The following is a 17,616-nucleotide window of genomic DNA, read 5'->3' as shown; positions in this document are numbered from 1 at the left end:
ATACTCAAATGGTACTTATATTTAACATGCGTATTTGGACATGGCCAGTGTCTTATTGGCCTGAGCAGGATATGACATCATCCCATCAAGCCATACAGGATGAACTATAGGTCTGGCAAGACCAATCAGTCAATAGACCCCATGGTTTCATTATGTGGTCTAGTCTGGTCAGTGTTATGGCCTATAAACCAGACCTGGTCATTTACAGACACTTAGGGCTACAGACATATGGGCAGGGCCAGGCATTTATGTGGTCCTAGAGGCAGGCCTATAGACATGTCACACACACAACCCTAGAGGCGCTGAGCTCAGGCTATATTCATGTCAGCAGGATCTTGCAGATCAGAGCTGACACATGACAGTAACAAAGCGCTCTGAACCGCCTGGCCATGCCACAACACACACTTCCCATTAACATCAGAGACATCTTACAGCCTCGTGCAAACACACACACACACGCACGCTTGAATGCACACACACTCACGCTTGCGCAAACGCATGCACACACATAAGTTATATAACAAACCATCTTTTTACTTAATTTCTACCAGTATGTCACGTGCAACCAGAGAAAAAAAACAAACTCTAGACCACCTTTGCTCCACACACAGAGACGCATACAAAGCTCTCCCTCCCCATCCATTTGGCAAATCTGACCAAAATTCTATCCTCCTGATTCCTGCTTACAAGCAAAAACTAAAGCAGGAAGTACCAGTGACTCACTCAATAAGAAAGGTGTCAGATGACGCGGATGCTATGCTACAGGACTGTTTTGCTAGCACAGACTAGAATATGTTCCGTGATTCATCCAATGACATTGAGGAGTATACCACCTCAGTCTCCGACTTCATCAATAAGTGCATCGACGACGTCTTCCCCACAGTGACCGTACGTACATATCCCCAACCAGAAGCCATGGATTACAGGCAACAGCCGCACCAAGCTAAAGGCTATAGCTGCCGCTTTCAAGGAGCAGGACACTAATTCGGATACTTATAAGAAATCCCGCTATGCCCTCAGATGAACCATCAAACAGGCAAAGCGTCAATACAGGACTAAGATTGAATCGTACTACACCGGCTCTGACACTCGTCGGATGTGGCAGGGCTAGCAAACTATTATGGACTACAAAGGGAAACCCAGCCGCGAGCTGCCCAGTGACGCGAGCCTACCAGACGAGCTAAATGCCTTTTATGCTCACTTCGAGGCAAGCAATGCTGAAGCATGCATGAGAGCACCAGCTGTTCCGGACGACTGTGTGATCACGCTCTCCGTAGCCGATGTGAGCAAGACCTTTAAATTGGTCAACATTCACAAGGCCGTGGGGCCAGATGGATTACCAGGGCGTGTACTCACAGCATGCGTGGACCAACTGGCAAGTGTCTTCACTGACATTTTCAACCACTCCCTGACCGAGTCTGTAATACCTAAGTTTCAAGCAGACCACCATAGTCCATGTGGCCAAGAATGCGAAGGTAACCTGCCTAAATGACTACCGCCCCGTAGCACTCACGTTGGTAACCATGAAGTGCTTTGAAAGGCTGGTCATGGCTCACATCAACACTATCATCCCAGAAACACTAGACCCACCCCAATTCACATACCGCCCCAACAGATCCACAGATAACACAATCTCAATCGCACTCAACACTGCCCTTTCCCACCTGGACAAAAGGAAAACCGATGTGAGAATGCTGTTCATTGACTACAGCCCAGCATTCAACACCATAGAGCCCACAAAGCTCATCACTAAGCTAAGAACCCTGAGACTAAACAGCTCCCTCTGCAACTGGATCCTGGACTTCATGACGGGCCGCCCCCAGGTGGTAAGGGTAGGCAACAACACATCTGCCACGCTGATCCTCAACACCGGGGCCCGTCAGGGGTGCGTGCTTAGTCCCCTCCTGTACTCCCTGTTCACCTACGACTGCGTGGCCAAACAAGACTCCAACACCATCATTAAGTTTTCTGACTACACAACAGTGGTAGGCCTGATCACTGACAACGATGAGACAGCTTATAGGGAGGAGGTCAGAGACCTGGCAGTGTGGTGCTACGACAACAACCTCTCCCACAATGTGAGCAAGACAAAGGAGATGATCGTGGACTACAGGAAAAGGAGGGCCGAACAGGCTCCCATTAACATTGACGGGGCTGTAGTGGAGCGGGTCGAGAGTTAAGTTCCTTGGTGTCCACATCACCAACAAACTATTGTCACGACTTCCGCCGAGGCTGCCTCCCCTCCTTGTTTGGGCAGGTTTTGGCATTCGGCATCACCGGCTTACTAGCTACTGCCGATCCATTTATCACTCCATTTGTCTCGTCTTCAATCACACACACCTGGTCCTTATTCCCTCATTAGTCATTGTATAAGTGTTCCCTCTGCTTCCTTGTCTGTGTGGGTGATTGTTTATTGTGGAGGTTAGTGAAGCTCGGTGGAGCTTGTGTATTTTCTATCGACGGGAGTATTTCCTGTGTGCCTTGTATTTTCCAGTGCGCCTGTTTTGTGCCCTGGAGTGTGTTTGACGAATTTCTGCATAAATCTGTATTTTGCGGATTAAAGCCTGTTATTCTGTGATTTACTCCTTCAACACCACCTCATCACAGAATCACCCACCCGCTATGGAGTCAGCAGGAGAGACGCGCATGCCTGGAGTCGTGGAACGGGTCCAGGAGCATTCAACTATGCTAGCCAGCTTGGGTAAAGCGATGGATCGGGTTCTTCAGGTCGTCCAACGCCTGGAGAAGAGAGAGCCCGATCCGTCGAGACCAGCTGGCCAACCGGATCGCTCCACCTACACCCCAGCACCCGGAGGGATCCAGATATCCTGACCACGGGAGTTCGACAGGACAGCGGTGCTACTTCTCCAGCATCTTGCCGGTCCCATCGGAGCGGGTGTCCGCCCTCGTCTCCTGCCTCTCGGGGGAAAGCCCTAGAGTGGGCCAATGCGGTGTGGAACGAAGGAGGAGCCGCATTGGAGAACTACGGGGAGTTCACTCGCATCTTCTGGGCGGTCTTCGATCACCCGCCCGAGGGTCGAGAGGCGGGCGAGTGGCTGGTCCACCTGAGGCAGGGGACGAGGACTGCGCAGGACTTCGCATTGGAGTTTTGAACTCTGGCAGCTGGGTCCGGGTGGAACGAGCAGGCCCTGATCGACCATTTCCGGTGCCATCTGCGAGAGGACGTCTGACAGGAGCTAGCCTGCCATGACAACACGTTGTCCTTCTCGCAACTGGTGGACATGGCCATTCGTTTGGACAACCTGCTGGCAACCAGAGGACATCCTGGAGGAGGTCTGCCCATTTCCATCCCGGCCGACTCGGATCCAGAACCAATGGAGATGGGTGGAACTGCTAGCTGAGAGATCGGAGGACGACAGCTCCAGTGCCACACTGGTGGCGCGAAGGGACATTTCACCACATGTTTTCGTCAACGCTCTTCTGGGTTTGGAGGCGGCAGGCAGGGCACTCTCGCATCACCCCAGGTATCGAACACCCACACTCGTTCAGAGCCCTCTGCTGCACACTGTAAAATACACGAGCTCCACCGAGCTTCTCTAACCTCCACAATAAACAATCACCCACACAGACAAGGAAGCAGAGGGAACACTTATACAATGACTAATGAGGGAATAAGGACCAGGTGTGTGTGATTGAAGACAAGACAAATGGAGTGATGATAAATGGATTGGCAGTAGCTAGTAAGCCAGTGACGCCGAACGCCGAAACCTGCCCGAACAAGGAGGGGAGGCAGCCTCGGCAGAAGATGTGACAACTATCATGGTCCAAACACACCAAGTCATGAACAGGGCACGACAATACCTTTTCCCCCTCAAGAGACTGAAAAGATTTGGCATGGATCCCCAGATCCTCAAAAAGTTCTACAGCTGCACCATCGAGATCATCCTGACCGGTTGCATCACAGCCTGGTATGGCAACTGTTTGGCATCCAACCGTAAGGTGCTACAGAGGGTAGTGCGTACGGCCCAATACATCACTGGGGCCAAGCTTTCTGTCATCCAGGACCTATATACAGTGGGGAGAACAAGTATTTGATACACTACCAATTTTGCAGGTTTTCCTACTTACAAAGCATGTAGAGGTCTGTAATTTTTATCATAGGTACACTTAAACTGTGAGAGACGGAATCTAAAACAAAAATCCAGAAAATCACATTGTATGATTTTTAAGTAATTAATTTGCATTTTATTGCATGACATAAGTATTTGATCACCTACCAACCAGTAAGAATTCCGGCTCTCACAGACCTGTTAGTTTTTTCTTTAAGAAGCCCTCCTGTTCTCCACTCATTACCCGTATTAACTGCACCTGTTTGAACTCGTTACCTGTATAAAAGACACCTGTCCACACACTCAATCAAACAGACTCCAACCTCTCCACAATGGCCAAGACCAGAGAGCTGTGTAAGGACATCAGGGATAAAATTGTAGACCTGCACAAGGCTGGGATGGGCTACAGGACAATAGGCAAGCAGCTTGGTGAGAAGGCAACAACTGTTGGCACAATTATTAGAAAATGGAAGAAGTTCAAGATGATGGTCAATCACCCTCGGTCTGGGGCTCCATGCAAGATCTCACCTCGTGGGGCATCAATGATCATGAGGAAGGTGAGGGATCAGCCCAGAACTACACGGCAGGACCTGGTCAATGACCTGAAGAGAGCTGGGACCACAGTCTCAAAGAAAACCATTAGTAACACACTACGCCGTCAAGGATTAAAATCCTGCAGCGCACGCAAGTTCACCCTGCTCAAGCCAGCGCATGTCCAGGCCCGTCTGAAGTTTGCCAATGACCATCTGGATGATCCAGAGGAGGAATGGGAGAAGGTCATGTGGTCTGATGAGACAAAAATATAGCTTTTTGGTCTAAACTCCACTCGCCGTGTTTGGAGGAAGAAGAAGGATGAGTACAACCCCAAGAACACCATCCCAACCGTGAAGCATGGAGGTGGAAACATCATTCCTTGGGGATGCTTTTCTGCAAAGGGGACAGGACGACTGCACCGTATTGAGGGGAGGATGGATTTTTGTTTTAGAGTCCGTCTCTCACAGTTGAAGTGTACCTATGATAAAAATTACAGACCTCTACATGCTTTGTAAGTAGGAAAACCTGCAAAATCGGCAGTGTATCAAATACTTGTTCTCCCCACTGTACTAGGCGGTGTCAGAGGAAGGCCCAAAAAATTGTCAAAGACACCAGTCACCCAAGTCATAGACTGTTCTCTCTGCTACCGCACGGCAAGCGGTACTGGAGTGCCAAGTCTAGGTCCAAAAGGCTCCTTAACAGCTTCTACCCCCAAGCTATACGACTGCTGAACAATTAATCAAATGGCCACACAGACTATTTACATTGAACCCCCCCCCCCTTTCTTTTTACACTGCTGCTACTCGCTGTTTATTATCTATGCATAGTCACTTTACCCCTACCTACATGTAGAAATTACCTTGACTACCTGTACCCCCGCACATTGACTCGGTACCGGTACCCCCTGTATATAGCCACGTTATTGTTACGTAATGTTATTGTGTTACTTTTTATTTTATTTAGTAAATATTTTCTTAACTATTTCATCAACTGCATTGTTGGTTAAGGGCTTGTAAGTAAGCATTTCACGGTAAGGTCTACACCTGTTGTATTCGGCGCATGTGACAAATTAAATTTGATTTGATTTCAGAGAAAGGCACAGATTTGATTGTGGTTTGATTAACAAGCCTCCTTCCTTCCTAGTCCCTCAGCTTTCAGTAAACAGCCTGTCCAGCTGCGCCCACTTCGACAGGGCGACAACTTTGATTGAATCCTTCCTCTAATGGGAGAAGTGCTGGAGGATTTGTGTGTGCATACGTGAGTGTATGTGGAGGGTCGTGGCGAATGAGGGGAGGAGACAGACAAAATCCCAGGGTATTACGTACGGACAGCAAACACACACACCTCACTCTCCCTCTCCACTTTTCTCCCTATGTTTTTGTCTCTCCGTCCGTCTCTGTCCGTCCGTCTCTCTGTACGTCTGTCCCTCCGTCTCTTAACGCTTGGTTGCGTTTGAGGCAATGGCTCGGATCATCATCAACACACACACAGTCATGGATGCCTCCCGAGTGGCGCAGTGGTCTAAGGCACTGCATCGCAGTTCTAGCTGTGCCACTAGAGATCCTGGTTCGAATCCAGGCTCTGTCGTAGCCGGCCGCGACCGGGAGACCCATGGGGCGGCGCACAATTGGCCCAGTGTCATCCAGTGTAGGGGAGGGAATGGCCGGCAGGGATGTAGCTCAGTTGGTAGAGCATGGCATTTGCAAGGCCAGGGTTGTGGGTTCGATTCCCACAGGTGGCAAGTATGACTTTTTTTAAAAATAATAATGTGTGCACTCACTAACTGTAAGTCGCTCTGGATAAGAGCGTCTGCTAAATGACTAAAATGTAAATGTATGGTAATTTGGCCTATTGGACTATCATATGTGGTAGACCTATGTGCTGTCTGATGTTCCTGCCTGCCTATACTGAGGAGGCTGCATCCTCCAGTAACTTTAGAGACTGAAACATCACATGCCACTGTGTATCGACCGCTAGTATGGATCTGGTACACACACAGAAAGCAATTTCAAATCACACACACACACACAGCAATATCAATCACTCAGCCATGATGCACTCATATAAATACAGTGGGGGAAAAAAGTATTTAGTCAGCCACCAATTGTGCAAGTTCTCCCACTTAAAAAGATGAGAGAGTCCTGTAATTTTCATCATAGGTACACGTCAACTATGACAGACAAATTGAGGAAAAAAAATCCAGAAAATCACATTGTAGGATTTTTAATAAATTTATTTGCAAATTATGGTGGAAAATAAGTATTTGGTCACCTACAAACAAGCACGATTTCTGGCTCTCACAGACCTGTAACAACTTCTTTAAGAGGCTCCTCTGTCCTCTACTCATTACCTGAATTAATGGCACCTGTTTGAACTTGTTATCAGTATAAAAGACACCTGTCCACAACCTCAAACAGTCACACTCCAAACTCCACTATGGCCAAGACCAAAGAGCTGTCAAAGAACACCAGAAACAAAATTGTAGACCTGCACCAGGCTGGGAAGACTGAATCTGCAATAGGTAAGCAGCTTGGTTTGAAGAAATCAACTGTGGGAGCAATTATAAGGAAATGGAAGACATACAAGACCACTGATAATCTCCCTCGATCTGGGGCTCCACGCAAGATCTCACCCCGTGGGGTCAAAATGATCACAAGAACGGTGAGCAAAAATCCCAGAACCACACGGGGGGACCTAGTGAATGACCTGCAGAGAGCTGGGACCAAAGTAACAAAGCCTACCATCAGTAACGCACTACGCCGCCAGGGACTCAAATCCTGCAGTGCCAGACGTGTCCCCCTGCTTAAGCCAGTACATGTCCAGGCCCGTCTGAAGTTTGCTAGAGTGCATTTGGATGATCCAGAAGAGGATTGGGAGAATGACATATGTTCAGATGAAACCAAAATAGAACTTTTTGGTAAACTCAACTCGTCGTGTTTGGAGGACAAAGAATGCTGAGTTGCATCCAAAGAACACCATACCTACTGTGAAGCATGGGGGTGGAAACATCATGCTTTGGGGCTGTTTTTCTGCAAAGGGACCAGGACGACTGATCCGTGTAAAGGAAAGAATGAATGGGGCCATGTATCGTGAGATTTTGAGTGAAAACCTCCTTTCAAGGGCATTGAAGATGAAACGTGGCTGGGTCTTTCAGCATGACAATGATCCCAAACACACCGCCCGGGCAATGAAGGAGTGGCTTCGTAAGAAGCATTTCATGGTCCTGGAGTGGCCTAGCCAGTCTCCAGATCTCAACCCCATAGAAAATCTTTGGAAGGAGTTGAAAGTCTGTTGCCCAGCGACAGCCTCAAAACATCACTGCTCTAGAGGAGATCTGCATGGAGGAATGGGCCAAAATACCAGCAACAGTGTGTGAAAACCTTGGGAAGACTTACAGAAAACGTTTGACCTGTGTCATTGCCAACAAAGGGTATATAACAAAGTATTGAGAAACTTTTGTTATTGACCAAATACTTATTTTCCACCATAATTTGCAAATAAATTCATAAAAAATCCTACAATGTGATTTTCTGGAATAGTTTTTCTCATTTTGTCTGTCATAGTTGACGTGTACCTATGATGAAAATTACAGGCCTCTCATCTTTTTAAGTGGGAGAACTTGCACAATTAGTGGCTGACTAAATACTTTTTTTCCCCACTGTATGTAGTTCCTCGCTACACACACACACACAGATACACATGCAAACTGTACTTATATAAATCAAGTGAATTTTCCACCCACACACACAATTACAATGCGAACATTGCACACAAGAACATACAGAGTCTGCATCAATTACTGATATAGATCTCCCAATCCATGAACACACACACCTATTACTGAACTAATTACATTCTCTAGGAACACAAAGAATACTACGACAATTAAACAGGACATTCTGCCAAAACACAACGATAGCTGCATTGACCGTGTTTTATTCCATGAGTGTAGGTACCAAATATGACACATGGGCATACTGGTTATGTCATCTTTATAGCCACTAGTCCATACACAAAGAAGATAAACATTGATTTCTGGTCTGGAGGCCATATAATCTGATTGTAGACTCTATATCAATTACATAGGCCTAGCACTATTCTGTGAGGCAGAGAAAGCATACCAGCCTAGAATAAATTAGCATATTTTAAATGTAGTGACATGTTTCCGGGTACAGGCAACAAAGTTAGGGGTAATTCATATTTTCCTACAAAAATAAATTAAAAGCCAAAAAAGCCTGTTAATTCCAGGGTTGTCTTTGTTGGTTAAATCCTCCTGCTAAAGGATTAGCCAAGAAAGCTCAAATTAAAAAAACTTGCATCTCAGTCAGAGAAGAATGACGAACGCGCGGAAGTCGAACAGAAGCAGGAGAAAATTGGTTTCCTCCGTTTTCTGAAGCCGCGCAGCACGACGGACGGTTTATTTTACTCTGTGTGTTAGAGATGATTATTCCCTCTAGTCTGTACTAATTATTTCAACTTTGGTGAGAGCCGCAAGTGAAGGCTGCGTTAATCTGCCTTACAGCTTTTTCATTCAGCTTTTCTCATGCAGTATAAGACGGTGCTAGCCTCCAGAGATACAGTATAAGGATCTATACTTTGTACTTGTCACAGTGCTGGGTTGGTTCTGTCTGAGGGAGTTACAAGGGTGCCCATGGGCAAACACACATCTATATTTGACTGTTCAAGTAAACTACAGTTTTGTTTAATCGCTTATGTGCAATTTTCACAACTCTTAGTACAAAACTCAAAACAGCTCATCAAAAAGGCAGTTTCAAAACTCCCTAGCACATTTTCAATTGACTAAGTACAACACACAACTTAACTTTGTCACCAAACATAAGTGTTTCATCTAGAAATACTTATTTCACATTGCAATACATGTTCATATAAAGTAATTGCCTTTCACAATGCAATGCTCACCTTACTTTTGTTATTATACTGTTCTCTTTAGTTAAAATACAATTTACTACCTCTTAATCCAACTGCTCTTACTTGATGATCACTTAAAAGTTGGGTAAACCTACATTTAACATGTAAACTGGTTTGTCTAATATAGATTTTGAGAACTACATAATGAAAGTGCATGTCTGTAAAGTAGAAACTTAAAAGTATGATATACTGTATACTCAAATGTACTACTATGATGACTATTTTGATTTTACTTCACAGTAAATAAAAAAAGCTGATTTTGACAAGATCAGAAATGTACTGTATGTACCAAATCAAATCAAAGTTTATTGGTCGTCGCGTATACAGATTAGCAGATGTTCCAGCAGGTGCATCGAAATGCTTGTTTCTAGTGCAGCAATACAATCTCGTATGAGGCATGCAATGACATCAATCCAGACCTACTTTATGGCAGGCTTGGATTCGCCATGCCAAAAGGTTTTTCCCCAGGTGCATGAACAATTAGGATATTTACAGCGATTTTGATGAGAACCTATGGCCAAATGCTCAAGACAGGCTTGATGCAAACTAGTGTCTGCTAAACATTATGTTTCTTTCTTTTCTTTCATTTGATTACATTGTGAAAGCTGTTCAGTAAATGTTAATGTGTAGTGCAAGTTTATTGCCTAATGTGAAAACGAATGTACTGTAATTTACAGTACTGTAGCATATTACATTCAAAGGGCAATTTTGAAAAATGTCTTACATTAACTGGTGGTTAAAATAACTACATTGAGAAGATATCATTATGTTGTGTTTTCGTGATTAAACCAATGTACACATTGCATTTCACAGTACTTACAGTTGAAGTCGGAAGTTTACATACACTTAGGTTGGAGTCATTAAAACTCGTTTTTCAACCACTCCACAAATTTCTTGTTAGCAAACTATAGTTTTGGCAAGTCGGTTAGGACATCTACTTTGTGCATGACACAATACATTTTTCAAACAATTGTTTACAGACAGATTATTTCACTGTATCACAATTCCAGTGGGTCAAAAGTCGACATACAGTAAGTTGACTGTGCCTTTAAACAGCTTGGAAAATTCCAGAAGATTATGTCATGGCTTTAGAATCTTCTGATAGGCTAATAGACATCATTTGAGTCAATTGGAGGTGTACCTGTGGATGTATTTCAAGGCCTAGCTTTGCTGCAGGAGGGACTGGTGCACTTCACAAAATAGATGGCATCATGAGGAAGGAAAATTATGTGGATATATTGAAGCAACATCTCAAGACATCAGTCAGGAAGTTAAAGCTTGGTCGCAAATGGGTCTTCCAAATGGACAATGACCCCAAGCATACTTCCATAGTTGTGGCAAAATGTCTTAAGGACAACAAAGTCAAGGTATTGGAGTGGCCATCACAAGGCCCTGACCTCAATTCTATAGAGAATGTGTGGGTAGAACTGAAAAGGCGTGTGCGAGCAAGGGGGAACAAACCTGACTCAGTTACACCAGCTCTGTCAGGAGGAATGGGACAAAATTCACCCAACTTATTGTGGGAAGCTTGTGGAAGGCTACCCAAAACGTTTGACCCAAGTTAAACAATTTAAAGGCAATGCTACCAAATACTAATTGAGTGTTTGTAAACTTCTGACCCACTGGGAATGTGATGAAATAAATAAAAGCTTAAATAAATCATTCTCTTCTATTATTCTGACATTTCACATTCTTAAAATAAAATGGTGATCTTAACTGACCTAAGACGGGCATTTTTACTAGGATTAAATGTCAGGAATTGTGAAAAAAGAAATGGTTTAAATGTATTTGGCTAAGGTGTATGTAAACTTCCGACTTCAAATGTATATTTTGGATCAATGGTTGTGTGGTGAAAGATGTCATACAAACAAAATGAAGTGTTACCAGTTTGGAGTTTTGTACTAAGCGTTTAGAAAATTCACCACATACTTGTGAAAATAGTACGAAAGCAATAAAATAAAGAAAATTCAACCTTTCTCAAGGCTGTGTGTGTGTGTGTGTGTGTGTGTGTGTGTGTGTGTGTTTAAATGGAACAAGCCTTTAAGATAAGCCTATGTCTTTGGCTGTAACTAAACATCATAGTCAATTTACCCTGAAGGAAAGTCAAAGAGCTCAATGGGATCATATGGTTATTTCAATAGCAGTTTGAAATGGGATTTTGGCATTGTTACAAAAGCCGCTGGGCTATTCTTTGGATATAAAAAGTAACACAGGCATTTTGAAGAAAGAGAGGCCTTCAAGACATCCAAGATCCAACCCCCACAAACACAATCAGACAGGAAACGCACACGCATACCATTAATTCTTATAAAAGTTAAAATGTGCACCATTTCATTAGTTAAAGATGAAACAACATGCACAGCTGCAGGGGTCTCAAATCAAAGCTGTGTATACCGATAAAATAAACTACAACTCTAAATGAGTCTACTGCACACATCTCTGATATGAAAATCAGTGAATAAAATATGAAAAATTACATTATTTTGATACATTTTTCATGGTTATTTATTTTCTATAACGCCAGGCTCCAGTGACTCAGACCCTCCGCCTTCTCCTCCCAGGGTGATTCCCAGCATGCTTTGCAAAAACAAATTGACTGCTGTGGCCTGCGGAGGCAAGAGAGATTGAGAATCAATAATTCAAAAACATCCATTCCATACAGTATGTCTCCTCCTCTTGAGATGGACTGGTGCATAATGGCCCTCTTTCCTCTCTGCATATCAAATCAGGGATCAGGGGTTGTATACATCAAGCATCTCAGAGTTGGAGTGCTAGGGTCAGGACCCCCCTGTCCATATAATGTTATTTATTGTGTGATCTAAAAGGCAAAACTGATCCTGGGCTCTATTTTAACAAACCTAACGCAATGGTAAATCTAAGCACTGGGGGTTTGTCCGAAATATTTGAGCTATTTTCACAGCCGGAATTATGAGTGCAATAGCTGCCGGTGTTACGAAAGGTTGTAATGCCTGTGGTAAATTTGGTTTGACTTTGGCTATCCCTATGGGGCTAGTTAGGGACCATTTTTAAATAGGACAATATGTACAAATTCCAATAGCTCCAAATTTCAATGACTTAAAAACCTCAAACCACCTATAAATTGTAGAAATTCATATTCTCATTTACATTGTGCAATTTATTGACGGTCCCTAATTAGCCCCAGAGATAAGCTGTCCAAAGTCAAACCAACTTTGCCACAGTCGGACACCAGCCGGCTGAAGCTAATTGGGTAAATAATTTGTCAAACTCTTACCATCTGCGAGCTCACACACGAGACACCCACATCAAACCACACCCCGAAACCAACTCCCGTTTGAATTCAGTCATGGCCGCTAGCATTTCCTGCTGAACCAAATCTAAAATGAGGCCAAATCAAGAAGCGCAGTTGCCTTTTAAACACCTTTTATGGATAAAGTCCAGGATAAAAAAGGGTAAGGGTAGCCTATGGAGGACTTGATATGAAATGGAAAACAAGCTATTTGTTTTTTAAAACAACAATATTTCTAAATAAGATGGGGTCAGAAGCATGATATCATAAATCGCTTCACTCATTCCATGGCACACAAGCTACACAAGAGTAACGTGAACGCAACTATTTATGTAAAATTGTTTTGTGTTCTACTTGTAGCCCTGGTTGTCCTGAAAAGAAAATGGTAAAACACTTCATCGTGAGGCTAAATATAACGGCTGGACATGCAAATAAATCAAAGTCAGATAAATGAAAAGCAGATTTTTGCTGGAATCTCAGGAATGATAGGGTTAAAACTTGCCATTAGTGCAGCATGAATGTCACTTCTGCTCTTGTTTAAGGACACACCAGTGTACCAGCTTCAGCCAGGTTAATGAGGTGCCACCCTTCCCACCTCAGCGCAAGCAAGATGATGTTAGACAGGTAAATTGATGATCCTGGCGCTAGGGCTGGAAAATGCCAGTGCGCCAGTTTTTACATAACAGAATTGTAAACTAATGTGTTTGACACTTGCGAAGCAGCTGAAAATAGAACCCCCTATGTCAGCCCCCTGAATTGCAGCTCTTAGCCTCTGGACCAGAAGGAACGTACCTACACTCTTAGAAAAAAGGGTTCCAAAAGAGTTCTTCGGCTGTCCCTATAGGATAACCCTTTTTGGTTCCATGTAGAACCAGGTTTTACATGGAACCCAAAATCTCACTTTCACATGTGGAATTGCATTTTTACATGTGAAAATCCCACTTTTACTTGAATGTTTGTAAAGAAAGTAATTGTAAGCAAACACTGTATAGTCTAAAAACAGGGTTAAAACTATAATTTTCATATCATGGATGGTCAGTCCTTGCATCCATAGCGTAGTCTATGGATTTGAGAGTGGTTGCATTTCTCCAGCCCCATCCCTCAACTTTTTACTGAAACTTTCAATTTAGGATTGCCACTTTAAACACATTTAATAGAGTTATAGTGTTATTATTGTATATGGTGAAATCCAGTGAGTTACTTTTGTTCCATTAATATTAAGCAAAACTTCTGAAGTCGAGAACAACATTTTTAGTATTGCAAACACGAAGAATAATCTTGAAAGCAAAACATAAACCCAAAAGTAATGATAGCAAAACAAAATATTGCAAGGAAATCATTTTTTCCAATCGAGAGTGAATGAACTGTAAATGGATGCAAAAAAAAAATTATGTAAAAAAAAATTTGGACAACGCAATTAAATAAAACACATTCCTCTTTCCTGCAATTTTACATATCGTTGGTTATGTTACCCTGGCCTTTGCTTTCGCTGCCTTTTTTCCCAGTTGCAAGCTTGGCACATTAATTCCAGCAACATAGCACCCTGCATCCCACTGCTGGTTTACTTCTGAAGCTACGCAGGGTCGGTCCTGGTTGGTCCCTGGATGGAGACCAAATGTAGCTGAAGTGGTGAAAATAATAATATGAAAAATGTCATTTGTTTACCCGTGCCTGAAAACCACGTGATTTGTTTGTTTTATTTTTGTAAGGGAACACACTTGAGAGAGAGAGAGGGGGAGGGGGCAGAAAGAGAGAGAGAGAGAGAGAGGGTGAGAGAGAGAGAGAGAGAGAGAGAGAGAGAGAGAGAGAGAGAGAGAGAGAGAGAGAGAGAGAGAGAGAGAGAGAGAGAGAGAGAGAGAGAGAGAGAGAGAGAGAGAGAGAGAGAGAGAGAGAGAGAGAGAGAGAAATAGTAGAGAGCCGGAATAACATAGAGAGAGGGGACCAGCTTCAGCCAGGTTAATGAGGCGTCACAGAACACATGAACCACTGTAGCATGATGACCAGCTGGCTATCACGCATGCATACACACACACACAGTATCTCTAGCTAAACATTTATCTCTATCCAATAATTCCAAACGGGTTGGCTGGTGAAATTCCCTGGGTAATGGAAAAAGTCTGCCTGTACATTATCATTATTGCTATCTGGCAGAAAGTCCAACCAAGCTGCATGATTGGAAGAACAAACTGAATGTGCAAGAGATATTTAGCCATGTTTATTATTAAAAACCAACTAAAAATCCTTTGTTTTTTATAATACAAAACTTCTATTGAACCTCCATTTCCTTCCAATACATTGTCATTAGGTAGCAGAGAGAGAGATAAAAGACAAAGGTAGGGAAGCATCTTCAGGGTGTGGAAGCAGACACTCACCTTCTAGAACAATCTATAGGTGTGGAGGGTGGTCAGGTGGCTTCTCAGAGCAGAGGTCAGGGGGCCGGAGTTGGGGTTGGACCCTATGGTTCTGTGGCTCTCAGCGGCCTTGTGGCTCGTGTCAGTGTAGGTCACTGGCTCCTTAGACAGAAAAAGGCATATATGGCTGCGTTAGAACACACCAGCTCCAACCTACAACAAATAAAATAAGTGGAGACATTATAGATAAGGCTAGGGAATTGAGGATCTAATGTAAGAGGAGTGGATGGAGAAACAGAGAAAAACATATGAAAAAAAACGTTGCCTCCCTCCACACACGCATACTACAAATGGTTGAAACAAGCGTATCCCATTGGCAGAGAGAGAGAAGAGAGAATAGAACAGCTCCAGTTTGTTTCTTAGTAGTCCAATCTGTAGTAATCCTGGCAGAGCAGCAGCAGAGAGGCTGTGGAAAATCCGCCTTGTGTTCTTGTTAAATCTCTGGCTTTATGACTACTGTGGCTATGTGACAGATGAAACACACTTACACACACACACACAAATGCAGACCACACACACGACACACACACTCTCGCCCAATTTGTCAAGGCAATGTGTGATGTCTGTGACTCAACAGAGAGCCGTAACCTAGATTTTCACAGAGCGGATAACAAAATGAAGGTTTTAGTTCTGAATCTAGTCTGGCCTTGATAAAGTTTCCATCAATTAGATGAGTTTAGACAGAGAGCAGAGCATTACTTAATGGCAGCACAATGTGAATCTATGACAATATCTGAATAAAAGTTGAAAACAAATAAAATAACTTTAAAAAATAACATTTTCCAAGACGGCATCTCTTCTTGCATCCAAAGAGAGGAGATGTCACAAACTGTTACCTACTTGATCCTTGAGACACATTTGACAGAAGTACCGAAAGTGACAAAAACTCTAGTACCAAACTGTTTTTCATGTTCTAGTATCGAAAAAGTAACAACGTTTCGGTATACCGTGCAACACTAGTGCAAAGTGGTTCAGTGCCTGTTTCCCAGGAGCCGGTGTGCACTGGCTAACCCAGTACTGGAACACACACACACACACTAACCCAGTATACCTCACTACTGACAGAGACAGTTCGATGTCTGCCAGGAAAAATTCCTACTCTTCCCTCTATACCTGCTACCAGTGTGCAAATTACAGGGGGGCCAGACCCCCTAATGAGACATGAGATCCCCAAAAATATTGTATCAGTATTTTGTACTGATACAGTGGTAAATATGAAAATAAAAGCTTATTCCAAATGAAACGAACATCCACACCTCTGTCATGGTTTAAACTAGAGACAGCTGGTTCAGGTTCTTTCAAATCGCATTAATCTCTCTAATCAAATCACATTATATTTGCCACCTGCGCTGAATACAACAGCTGTAGACATTACCGTGAAATGCTTACTTACAGCCCTTAACAACAATGCATTAATTTTTTTATAAAAAAGTAAAATAAAACAAAAGTGTTGAGAAAAAAAGACTAGCAGTAAAGTAAAATAACAGTAGGAGGCTATATACAGGGGGGTACCGGTGCAGAGTCAATGTGCGGGGGCACTGGCTAGTTGAGGTAATATGTACATGTGGGTAGAGTTAGTGAATATGCATAAATAATTAACAGAGTAGCAGTAGCGTAAAAAGATGGGGTGGGGGTGGGGGTGGGGGGGGCAGTGCAAATAGTCTGGGTAGCCATGATTAGCTGTTCAGGAGTCTTATGGCTTGGGGGTAGAAGCTGTTGAGAAGCCTTTTGGACCTAGACTTGGCGCTCCGGTACCGCTTGCCGTGCGGTAGCAGAGAGAACAGTCTATGACTAGGGTGGCTGGAGTCTTTGACAATTTTGAGGGCCTTCCTCGGACACCGCCTTGTATAGAGGTCCTGGATGGCAGGAAGCTTGGCCCCAGTGATGTACTGGGCCGTACGCACTACCCTCTGTAGTGCCTTGTGGTCGGAGGCCGAGCAGTTGCCATACCAGGCGGTGATGCAACCAGTCAGGATGCTCTCGATGGTGCAGCTGTAGAACTTTTTGAGGATCTGAGGACCCATGTCAAACATTTTCAGTCTCCTGAGGGGGAATAGTCTTTGTCGTGCCCTCTTCACGACTGTCTTGGTGTGTTTGGACCATGATAGTTAGTTGGTGTCTCCTTCTCTCTATGTCTGTCTTGAGCTTTTGTTAGCAAACTTGCAACATTGTATCAACTGGGTTCAACTTCAGCCTGCTAGAGAACTTGTTTCAACTGGGCCCTCACAGTTTCCCGCGCGATGAGCTCGGGACCGAGACTGCTATATTTGCGTCTCGCATTTCAGCCCCTTTTCAGGTTTCCCGACTTTTCTTTTTACAAAAAAGGTCAATTTATCAGAAAAATGCATCAATTAATTCAGGCTACAAGAGTGTAGGCCTAATGGCAATCTCAAAATGTCATTAC

At 43.7% G+C, this 17,616-nt stretch overlaps 1 protein-coding gene across 4 annotated transcripts in view; it reads right to left on the bottom strand.

Moving 5' to 3' along the window:
• Window positions 1-17,616, bottom strand: part of LOC121585171 (amyloid-beta A4 precursor protein-binding family A member 1) — a 98,455-nt gene that overhangs the window by 37,092 nt on the left and 43,747 nt on the right. For all 4 annotated transcript variants that reach the window (XM_041901560.2, XM_041901562.2, XM_041901563.2 and 1 more), the window contains exon 2: window positions 15,174-15,314. The gene's annotated coding sequence lies outside the window, so the exon portion shown is untranslated. The remainder of the gene's footprint in view (window positions 1-15,173; window positions 15,315-17,616) is intronic.

Source organism: Coregonus clupeaformis, chromosome 16 (assembly GCF_020615455.1).
Source record: "Coregonus clupeaformis isolate EN_2021a chromosome 16, ASM2061545v1, whole genome shotgun sequence".
NCBI lineage: Eukaryota > Metazoa > Chordata > Actinopteri > Salmoniformes > Salmonidae > Coregonus > Coregonus clupeaformis.
This window is presented reverse-complemented; position numbering and strand designations above follow the sequence as displayed.